Genomic DNA, 11,565 nt, shown 5'->3' with positions numbered 1-11,565 from the left:
TCCCTCAGTGTACACAAGAGATCAATCTAAGGGAGCTGGGCTCTGTCCTCCAGCTTTGCATTCAAGTGCCCAAGAAATGCCATGTGGAGGTTCATTTGCTGTTAAGATTATGATTATTATATCTTTGTTGTATCTGTCAATGCAGAGTTCCATATGTGTTCTAATAACAGCAGGACAGCAGCAGAGAACACAGGAAGCAGGTGGAGTGTGTTGGTGTCTGCACTTTGGTTATGGAAGGGCAGAAACACAGAAACCCAAATCTTGTACCTTATCTTCCTGACAGGTATTTCTCTTGCTACTGATGCACTCTGAACTCTGCCTTTTCTCCACGTTCACCACCTCTTTACCCACAGGACTGCCTAACAACATGGCTGAAGTGTCTTATTTTAGGGGACTTGCTTTATTTGAAGACTACTTCTCTTGCTGGCCAGGCTCCTCTGATAGGTGCTTTCTTTGGGTATGACATGGACACATTACAGAGGTTCACATCTTCAGCCCAGTAAGACCATGTCTAGGAAGTGATGTCAGGAAGAGAGAGTCTAAGGAGCAATATCAGCCATAAGACATAGCAGGAAGTTCCGAAGGCTTCTACTCCTCACAACTATGGGTAGCAATACTTAACAAGCTAGTACCATTTGTGAAGAATTAGAAATCAGTTGAAAGGCTTGTGCATCATAGTCATGAATGTAGACTCAGCAAAATAGCTTCTGGACATCCTCACACAAGATGCCCAGATCACAAAAGACCTTCCGCTCCAAGCTTCACTAGGCAGAGGAAGACATTAGGCCTCACGTGCAGTAACCAGCATATCCTCGATGATACAGCACAGTGGCCTACATGCTGTCTTGAGAGTTTGCAGCTGTGGTGAGTCTGAAACAGTGCAGTTTTCTGGGGGAGAACGGGTGGTTGGCACCACTGATCTTTGCTTCTGCTCCTTCTATCTGGCACCCAGATTTTCTCAGACACTTAATAAAGCAACCTGAAGGTTTTGTAGGATGCCAACTGCAGCACGTCATGAAAATAAAATGATGGAGGCAATAGAAAGACAAGTGGATGCCGCCGGAAAGTAGTAGGAGGGAAGAATGGACAGAAAACAGCTGAGTTGTCAGGCATGACATTATTTTCTATGATGCCATAATGTAGACTAGAACTCATGACTCATTTTTCCAAGCCTACAAAAGCTATACCATAGAGTAAACAGTAATGTTATTTATGAACTTTGGATTATGTTAATGTCTTATTGTAGGTTTAGCGACTTTTGTACAAACGTAGGACGTTGTGGAAGACATTGAATATGTAGGACAGATGTTTAACCCAAATGCAAAAGAATCATTGCTCTAAAGTAGTCTATTACATCAGTATGGCAGAAAACATGTCACTAGCATATTTTTGTCATAGATGGGAGGATGTATTTGAAAAACTGAGTGAGAGAATCAATCAACATGCATAAACATGTTGTTTATGGGGCCAGTGCTGTCGCACATCAGATTAAGTGGCTGGCCATTCCACTTTCCATCCAGCTACCTGCTAATGCACCTGGGAAAGCAGAGTAGGATAGCCCAAATGCTTGGGCCCCTGCTGCCCATCTGGGGACACAGATGAAACTCCAGGCTCCTAATTTCAGTACTGCCCAGTCCTAGGTGTTGCAGCCATTTGGGGAATGAAGTAGCAGATGGAAGATCTCTCTCTCTCACTCAAGTCTGCCTTTCAAATAAATAAATAAATCTTTTAAAACATGTTATATATTGGCCGGCACCGTGGCTAAACAGGCTAATCCTCTGCCTAGTGGTGCCGGCACACTGGGTTCTAGTCCCGGTCGGGGTGCCGGATTCTGTCCAGGTTGCCCCTCTTCCAGGCCAGCTCTCTGCTATGGCCCGGGAGTGCAGTGGAGGATGGCCCAAGTGCTTGGGCCCTGCACTCCATGGGAGACCAGGAGAAGCACCTGGCTCCCGCCTTTGGATCAGCGCGGTGTGCTGGCCACAGCACGCTGGCCGTGGCGGCCATTGGAAGGTGAACCAGCGGCAAAAAGGAAGACCTTTCTCTCTGTCTCTCTCTCTCACTGTCCACTCTGCCTGTCAAAAAAAAAAAAACATGTTATGTATTAACAAAAATCTATGATTATCAACTGCAAAACTATTTTAAATGAAAAGGGTTCAAGTTAGCTGGAAGAAAAATCAGTACATAAAAATCAATTAATCTCCTGTAGACAAACTATTGCCATGACATAGCTGAATGGGAAAAATGATACTATGGACAACACTAACAACAACAGGGCTAAAATATTTTGAAATATAAATATGCAAACATTTTTGAGAGAATCAGGAAACTTTGCTCGTGGATATGAGCTAATCATGGAGGGACAGGCATTAACCTTAGGGAATCATTAGACATTTGAAGATGTCAACAATTCTGAAATTATTCTGCAATCACAGCTGTGCCTTTTGGAATCTTAATATTGTGGCTGAGTGCTTACTTTTGCATTCTGAAGTTCTGGTTTGTTTTTCAAAATTAGAGTGTATTCATTGGTTAAGAAGCGAGGAGGAACCCAACTTTGGACCAGAACACGTGAGGTCAGGCTCAGCTTTGGTATTTATTGGGCGAGTGTAGCCTTCAGCAAATTATTTCACCTCATAGCTTCAGTTATTTCATAGATAAAACAGATATGAAGACCACAATCCCTAATTCACAGAATTTGAATTATGAGTATATGGTTCAACAGAGGAAAAATAGCACACTATTAAGCACTGTATGCCAGCTGTTATAATTGAATAAAAAGGAAATGAGCCTTATAAAATAAATCGCCTCTTTTTGCCAATGTAAATTATCAAAGTGAATGTGATCTGTCAACAAGGAAGCTTTATTTGCCCTAAGTAAACGTGCTCAAGAATTTGGCTCTGGTTTTAATGATATTTTTCTCAGTTAACATGGTAACTTCTGGGTAACTTAGAGTATTAATATCCTTAGTAGTGAGTATCAGAACCACATTTATGAGTTGGAAGTTGGAGGGATATATATGAACTATTTCTAAGGCTCACAGAGTCCCTGGTTCTCTGCCCTTAGCAGGATGTGCTGGTCATTCTTGTCATTTTGGCTCGGTGTTAATCCAAGGAAGTATCTAGAGGTGGCTCATCAACAATGTTCCTGGTACCTGAAATCTTTGAAAGGATCACTTTAATGCCCTGATGCCAACAGAGACATTCATCATAAATGTACTCTGTGGTAACACTGACTATTACTGGAACTATCCCCCCGCCCCCCCGCATTATCAGCCTAACATTAGTTTATCAAAGACAAAATTTAGTAGTCACCAATCTGCATATTAATGCAGCATCTTGATCTCCAACTAGCAATCTAGAAACTTACAAGAATCAATGTGAGGGTCTATTTTGTAGTACACAAAATCTTTTCCTATATCCAATGGTTTCCTTTTATCTGCTTGTAATAAAATCAAAGGCTGTACCAATGGAATATAGCTCAGAGGAATAAAGAATTGAATGACATCACTACCACTAGAATTAACCATTTCTCACATGCCCATTGATAGAACAGGTGTGTTTCCATACTATATCAAAAACATTAAATAACTGAATAATATATTTGAAAAATAACACATCATCCATGGATATATAAAATGTATAAGGGCTCTTATCATTAAGTGATACATTTATGAATAAAACTCAACTCACAAGTTTAATAACCACAAAAGTGAAAAATATATGCTATTACTGTTATCTAAACTCTAGACATGTCCACCAGGATACAAATAAATGCTTTATTTGAACTGAAAAAGTGTATGATGGTATTTTATTAATTCTTCCCTTGACATTGATCTCTAGTGATCCTAGGAGATTGATGCCCCAAGCTTCATTAGTGCAATAATTCAGCTTATGTAGTAGCTGCTTACCAGACTCTCAGACCCAATGCCAGAGCCTTAGCAACCCTAATGCACACCCCAACTTCACTCTGGAAGATCTGGCTTGCAAAGTGAGGCCCCTCCTATGGTAAAGGTGATTGGACATCAGGGACTGTTCATCAAAACCTACTGTGACCAGATAGTCCTGTGGTATTGTTAATCTCCATTCCCCCGTCATAGTCCAGGAATAAAAAAGACAGAAAACTCAGAAGTGCTCCTTGAACAGGCTGTCATGTGTGCAGTGCCCTCTTTTGCTATATATAATGCTAGAAGTCAGTCTTTCAACAAATTGGGACACATCCTATATTTTGGGCATCCTTGACCCACCAGAAAATTTACTTCCCAAATCACCTGTCATCAGGAAATATTCCCCATGATTCACTTGTAACATTACACTGTCTCAGTGACTTCAGTTCTTATCTTGCTGGAAAACCAAAGCTATTTTATCCTGGGTTTTGCAAAATCAAGTGCCAGTTAGCATGGTGAGAAGAACACTTCCCGATATTTAGCTGATAAGAAGAAAGAAAACCATAAGAGATTGAATAAAGATTTTATTGAAATCAGGGACAATTGGATGGAGAAGCTGAACAAATAATCCGAGAACTTTTGAAATGGATCAGAAAATCTCTGAGCTGATAATCACTTAGCATCGTTTAGCTTATTTTGTTAACAAAAATATAGATCAATGAGAGAAAATTTATATCTTCTTTCTCTGGGATCTGTGGTGGGGGGAGAGGTCACTATGTGTATAGCCACTCCCCTTCTGAACTCATAAAAGAGGCCAACAACTGGGAGAGGCCTTTCTTCTTTCATTGGAGAACAGGACTGGGAAGAGGCGTTGAAAATGACCTCTCTCCACTCACTTACTTCCCCCAGTCCTTTTCTTCCTCTGGCCCACTGCCCTCCACAACTATGCCCATGCATGCATGTGTCTGCTTTCTCATCCTTAAATAAACTTTACCTCTTTATTCACTGTATAAGTGCCTGTACTTGAAATACGTCTTTAAGTACAAGGCAAGGACCTCGAATATTTAAATTAATTAAATTGATTTGATTAATTAATTAAACCCCACCTCCCCCACTTCATATTGGTGACAGCCAGCCAGGAGGCTGCTGAAGAAGTTCAATCTAAGTATCAGTGGGGTAAGTGGATCTCTGTCTCAGTGGCATGTGGAATTTTTTTACTCTTAAAAAACTCCTCTTTCACTCCCAGTCTCATTGCTCTTCAGGCTTGGGCAGGTCAGCTAAAATGCAAATGTGATGGATGTCTTTGTTGTTCTTTTTTTTTTTTTTTTTTTTTTTTTTTTTTTTTTTTTTTTGACAGGCAGAGTGGACAGTGAGAGAGAGAGAGAGAGAAAGGTCTTCCTTTGCCGTTGGTTCACCCTCCAATGGCCGCCGCGGCCGGCGCACCGCGCTGATCCGATGGCAGGAGCCAGGAGCCAGGTGCTTTTCCTGGTCTCCCATGGGGTGCAGGGCCCAAGCACCTGGGCCATCCTCCACTGCACTCCCTGGCCACAGCAGAGGGCTGGCCTGGAAGAGGGGCAACCGGGACAGAATCCGGCGCCCTGACTGGGACTAGAACCCGGTGTGCCGGCGCCGCTAGGCGGAGGATTAGCCTATTGAGCCGCGGCGCCGGCCTGTCTTTGTTGTTCTTAATTTTTGTAGCTTTAGGGAAGAAATGTCAGTACAAACTGCTAGCCTTGAAGGAATTTGGACAGAGGAATGAGAAGAGGGATTGACCAGTTTGTGAATATTTAATGAAAATTTATAAGTATTTCCAGGTTGTTTGTAGTGTATGTGTGCTTAAGATTTATTTATTTATTTATTTATTTATTTATTTATTTTACAGGCAGAATTAGACAGTGAGAGAGAGAGAGAGAAAGATCTTCCTTACGTTGGTTCACCCCCAAATGGCTGCTACGGCTGGCGCGCTGCACCGATCCAAAGCCAGGAGCCAGGTGCTTCCTCCTGGTCTCCCAGGCGAGTGCAGGGCCCAAGCACTTGGGCCATCCTCCACTGCACTCCCGGGCCACAGCAGAGAGCTGGACTGGAAGAGGAGCTGCCGGGACAGAACTGGCGCCCCAACCAGGACTAGAACCCGGAGTGCCAGCGCCGCAAGTGGAGGATTAGCCTAGTGAGCCGTGGTGCCGGCTATTTATTTATTTGAAATGCAGTATGAGAGAGAGAGAGAGAGTGACAGAGAGAGACAGAGAGATAGAGAGAGAAAATGAGAGAGAGAGAGAGAGAGAGAGAGTTAGAGAGAGAGAGAGAGAGGAAAAGACAGAGAGAGGGAGATCCTTCCATCCTCTGGTTCATTCCCCAAATGGCTGCAATTACTGGAAATGGGCCAGTCTGAAGCCAGGAGCCAGGAATTTCTACTGTCCCTAAAAGAGTGCAGGAGCCCAAGGATTTGCGCCATCTTCTGCTGCTTTCCCAGGAAAGTTAGCAGGGAGCTGGATCAGAAGAGGAGCAGCTAGGGCTTGAACTGGTGCCCATTTGGGAAGCCAGCATTGTGCGCAGAGATTTTACCTACTATGCCACAACACTGACTTCTGTAACGTGTTTTTAAGGTCAATTTTTACTGTGGGACAAGCTGGTACATAGCATTCAGGGTTTTGCATGTGATTCCACATAGCTGACCAATTTCACATCTGAAGATGTCTGTTTCTTTAAGATCTGTGAGCATGGTAAAAGTGCTGAAACAGGTTCTGTTGCCTGGTTACCACTCCCAATGATGGGAGATGGGACTTCCCCCTCCAACATGGCATAGGCGGGACTTCTTCCAAGATAGTGGCCCCCATGGGATATGTAGCTGCCAAGATGATGGTCCCCAGTGGGACTTCCACCATCACCAGAAGATGGGCAAGCATGCCTCACCCTAATATTGTGACCCCATAGCTAGTCATGTGTTGCATGCCTGATCAGCTGTACTGTACTAAAATTTTTTCATCTGCATACCGGCTTCTACCACTCTGGAAAACACTCCAGATACGGGGTTTCATTTCCTCTGCTGGTTCACTAGAATCTTAGCAATGGTGGCTCCTCCTAAAGTCACAAGCCCCAGGCTTGGCAGTACAAATTCCCTGAAAAATTTTGGGGTACAGAAGGCCTAGGGTTCACTTAGAACACTGGCAGCTTGTTTCAGCTTTGTACTGGGATTTTTATCACTCAGGAACTTAGCCTCCTAGTGTGAGATTATGTCACCTCGAGGTCAAAATTTCTAGTGCCATTGGTAACAGTCCCCAAGCAAATTTGGGGCACTGTGGTGGAATTTTCCCAGTATGTGTTTGTCTCCAGGTAGGCTGGCAATTTCACAATGGCAGTACTCCCCCTAGTGGTCAGCTTATCCAAGGCATAGCAGTTTCCTGTATATGTGTATGTGTGTGTGTGTGTGTGTGTGAGAGAGAGAGAGAGAGAGAGAGAGAGAGAGAATGAGAACTGGGTAATTATTACCCCAGGTCAACCTGCAAGGAACCTCTCATTAGCCTGGCTGTTACAGGGAGCCCCCTAGCAAGCTGGCTAAAACAAAGAACCCCACTTTAGGGTACAAAAGAGATTCTAAGGTATCAAATTATATCTTTAACTCACATGCTTAAGCATAACTAAGCACATGGAGAGCCTGTCTACTTTTGTGTTCTCAGGTTCTACAAAGAGCCTTTTCCATCTGTGTATGACTCTGAATTAATTTCTATTGTTCACTCCAAAGTATACAGTTTCAAAAACTGTTCATGGGACCCCTAATTCCTATTAGCCAGATGGTAAAAATAGCATTTCAAGTGTTTAATAATAATAGAAATAATGCTAAAGAGGAAGTGATGCTCCAATATGGGAAGTAGTTCAAACAGCAGGCTCAGAGAATGGCAATCACTGGAAGAGTACTCAGTAACCTCAGAGTCAGTACATAAGGCATTCTGGTTTGGCTAAAAGTCCCACAAGAGACCGTTTCAGATGTGGAAAGTCAGGACACTGGTGCAAAGAGTGTCCTTTTACGAAAGACTTCTGTAGTCTGTTCCTCTAATGCAAAGAAGTGGTCATCAAAGAGAAAATATCCCCTTCATTGAAGGGAGGTGAGAGTTTCAATTTTCTCATGGCATTGTCTATATACTGATGGGGTTTGAGAATTCAGAAGGCTTCTAAGGCTTAGGCATCTCATGTCAAGGCCCTTCAGTGGTCACTGACATCATACATAAGCATGTTAATTTATTAAATTTCAGAGAGGAGTACATCCTTCTTTGATGACCCTTTCTTTCCTCTGAGGTCTCACAGAGATCCTCCGTGTAGGATATTTTTTGCCACAGAGTCTTGGCTTTCCATGCTTGAAATGCTCTCACAGGCCTTTCAGCCAGACTAGGAAGCCTCAAGGGTTGATTCTAAGGTCAGAGTGTTATTTACAGTGATTGTCATTCTAGGAGTCTGCTGAGTGGACTGTTTCCCATATTGGACTTTCCTTCCATTTTAATTCTATTATTAACAGACACTTTATTTACTTATTTATTGCCAGGCAGAGTTCGACAGTGTGAGAGAGAGATAGAGAGAGAGAGTTGTAGACAGTGTGAGAGAGACAGAGAGAAAGGTCTTCCTTCTGTTGGTTCACTCCCCTAATGGCTGTCATGGCCGGCGGTGCCCTGATCCGAAGCCAGGAGCCGGGTACTTCCTCCTGGTCTCCCATGTGGGTGCAAGGACCCAAGCACCTGGGCCATCCTCTGCTGCCCTCCTGGGCAACAGCAGAGAGCTGGACTGGAAAAGGAGCAACCGGGACTAGTACCCGGCGCCCCAACCGGTACTAGAACCCTGGGTGCCAGCGCCGCAGGCAGAGGATTAACCAAGTGAGCCACGGCACTGGCCTTGATGTTATTTATATGGTCACTTTTACACTTAAACCCATACAGTCCTACAGACTTACTTCTAAGGGTACAATCTAAAAGCTTTTCACAGGACTCCAATCTCATAAAAATCGGTGGTTTAAACACCATCTTAGCTGTTAAAATGATCATATTAAATGTTAAAGTCAAATTATGTGTAGCTTAAAAAAATAAACAGGCTAGTTCGGTCGCTGTCATCTAATGACTCATATATAACAGTTTTGTTTTCATGGTTTACTGACTTTTTTTAAAACATTACTGAGAGATAAGACGTTAACTGTTCTTATGTCACAAATCTGATCTATTTCTACTGGGACTCCTTTTCTCTCACATCTTCTTAATAGATTACACCTGATGCTCTGTGACAAACTTGGTCTAGAAACAAGCTGTGGATTGCTATAACATTCCTTTAAGTAAAAGATCCATGACTATATATTTTTTAAGAATTTTTAAAATTTACTTTACAGACAGAGTTATAGAGAGCAGTAGAGCCAGATATATATATATATATATATATATATATATATATATATATATATATCTTCCATTCCACTGGTTTGTTCCCCAAATGACCACATGGCCAGAGCTGAGCTGATCAGGAGTCAGGAGGCAGGAGCTTCTTCCGGATCTCCCACATGGGTGCAGAGGCCCAAAAAGTTGGGCCATCTTCTACTGCTTTCCCAGACGTAGCAGAGAGCTGGATCAGAGGAGGAGCAGCAGAGACTTGATCCTTCGCCCATATGGCATGCTGGCGCTGCAAGTTGGGGCTTCATCCCACTGCACCACAGCACTGGGCCCAACTCTCTATTTTTAAAAACTTTACAGAAAAAGAGAAAGAAATGCTGGGAGAGAGAGAGAGAGAGAGAGAGAGAGAGAAATATCTTGCTGGTTTACACCCCAAATAATTAATTCATAATAAACTAATTTTTTATGATTTGTTGATCCAAGTTTAAGAAAATAGTGATATCCCCTTCCTCCCTTCCTTCCTTCCACTTTCATTTTACCTTTATTTTTCTTTCTCTTTCTCTTTCCTTCCTTCCTTCCTTCCTTCCTTCCTTCCTTCCTTCCTTCCTTCCTTCCTTCCTTCCTTTTCTCTCTCTCTTTCTTTCTTTTTAGTTTTTGAGACTTTTAATTTTACATTAAGATAAAAGGCTTAAATACTTCACCAAATAAGAAGTTTAACAAGTAGAAAGCAAAAAGACCCTAGTTTATTGGAAATATTGATAATGGCTATAATAATTGTACAGGAATAATATAATATTGTATGTAATAATATAATGATAGTATGGGAAAATGACCATTTCACTCATAAACAGACAATTTGCCAATTAGTCATTTGTAATTTCTTTCAATTAAATCGTTGCAATGGCAATGTAGCATCTAAATACTTTCTGTGTGATTACAAGATACTAATTAAGGTCAGTTAGACTTTAAGCCATTTCCACTCAGCAGTTTAAATAGGTGACACAACGAAGGAAGTGGAGGTGAGGGTATCTACAAAAGAGGGAAAGAGAAATGTTTCACATTGGAAAATTTAGGAGACTCTTTTCCTGTCCAAAAGTTGCAGCAATTGTATGTTTTAAAAAAATAAAAATTTTGAAAAAAAAATAGAAAGTTGGAAGCTGGAAGTGAAAAAGGTAAGAAAGGAGGAAGAAAAAGAGCAAGTTGTAATGTCACAGAAAGGTTAATATACTCAAAGTAATTATCACATTAAACTGAAATCTACCCTGCACTAATCTTGAAGGATCTGATATGTTTTTGGAAACTTTAGTGTTTCCTTGAATAATTAATTGGGAAGTTGAGTGACAAGGTATAGCAATGAAAATAAACACACTGTGTCATGAAAATGAGTCTTTTCCAAGAAAATAAAGCCCTCTAGAGACTCAAAGCAGAATCAAACCATTTGGCATGAGCGTTCTCCAAGAAGCAGGATGAGAAGGATGCTTTTGAGGAAGTGGTGATTCGGAGGCACAGAGAAGGACCTAGAAGTGGATGACAGGTAGCAGGAAGTAAAGTCCTTCAAGTATGTGGTGCAGCCTGGACAGAGGCCTGGGCATAAGGCTGATCTCAGCACACTGGAGACAGAGAGCCACACTCCTGCCTGCATCCCGTAATGCTGGGGCCCTACTGTCAATCACCTGACTGTGAGTCTCCCTAGCACTACTCCTCATTGCTCAGAGGAGAGAACACTTTTGGGAAAATCTCTGGACAGTGCTTTCAAGCTTGGATTTTTATGCAAGAAAGATGGATAATTTTTTATGGTGAGAGTCTGACATGTGATTAGGGGATATTTTAGCAGCAACTGGGTCATCCACAGACTTGCTGTCATAGGCACACCAACCACTACCCATCTGTGACAAAGAAAGCCCTATCCAGTTCACATCACATGGATGTGTGGAGTCAATGTGCCTCAGTACAGACTCACCGTTCTATCGGAAGAAAGTCTGGCTGTTGGTTCCTTAACATACATTTTCTTTTCCCTTCTCTTCTCTTCTCTTCTCTTCTCTTCTCTTCTCTTCTCTTCTCTTCTCTTCTCTTCTCTTCTTTTCTCTTTGGACAGGCAGAGTTAGACAGTGAGAGAGAAAGAGAGAGACAGAGAGAAAGCTCTTCCTTTTTTCGTTGGTTCACCCCCCAAATGGCTGCATTGGCTGGCGTGCTGCACCGATCCGAATCCAGGAGCCAGGTCCTTCCTCCTGGTCTCCCATGTGGGTGCAGGGCCCAAGCACTTGGGCCATCATCCACTGCCTTCCTGGGCCACAGCAGGTAGCTGGACTGGAAGAGAAGCAACCA

The sequence above is a fragment of the Oryctolagus cuniculus genome, chromosome 1, assembly GCF_051225735.1.
Source record: "Oryctolagus cuniculus isolate XC-2025 breed Fujian yellow rabbit chromosome 1, ASM5122573v1, whole genome shotgun sequence".
Taxonomy (NCBI): domain Eukaryota; kingdom Metazoa; phylum Chordata; class Mammalia; order Lagomorpha; family Leporidae; genus Oryctolagus; species Oryctolagus cuniculus.
Note: the sequence above shows the minus strand (reverse complement) of the source record.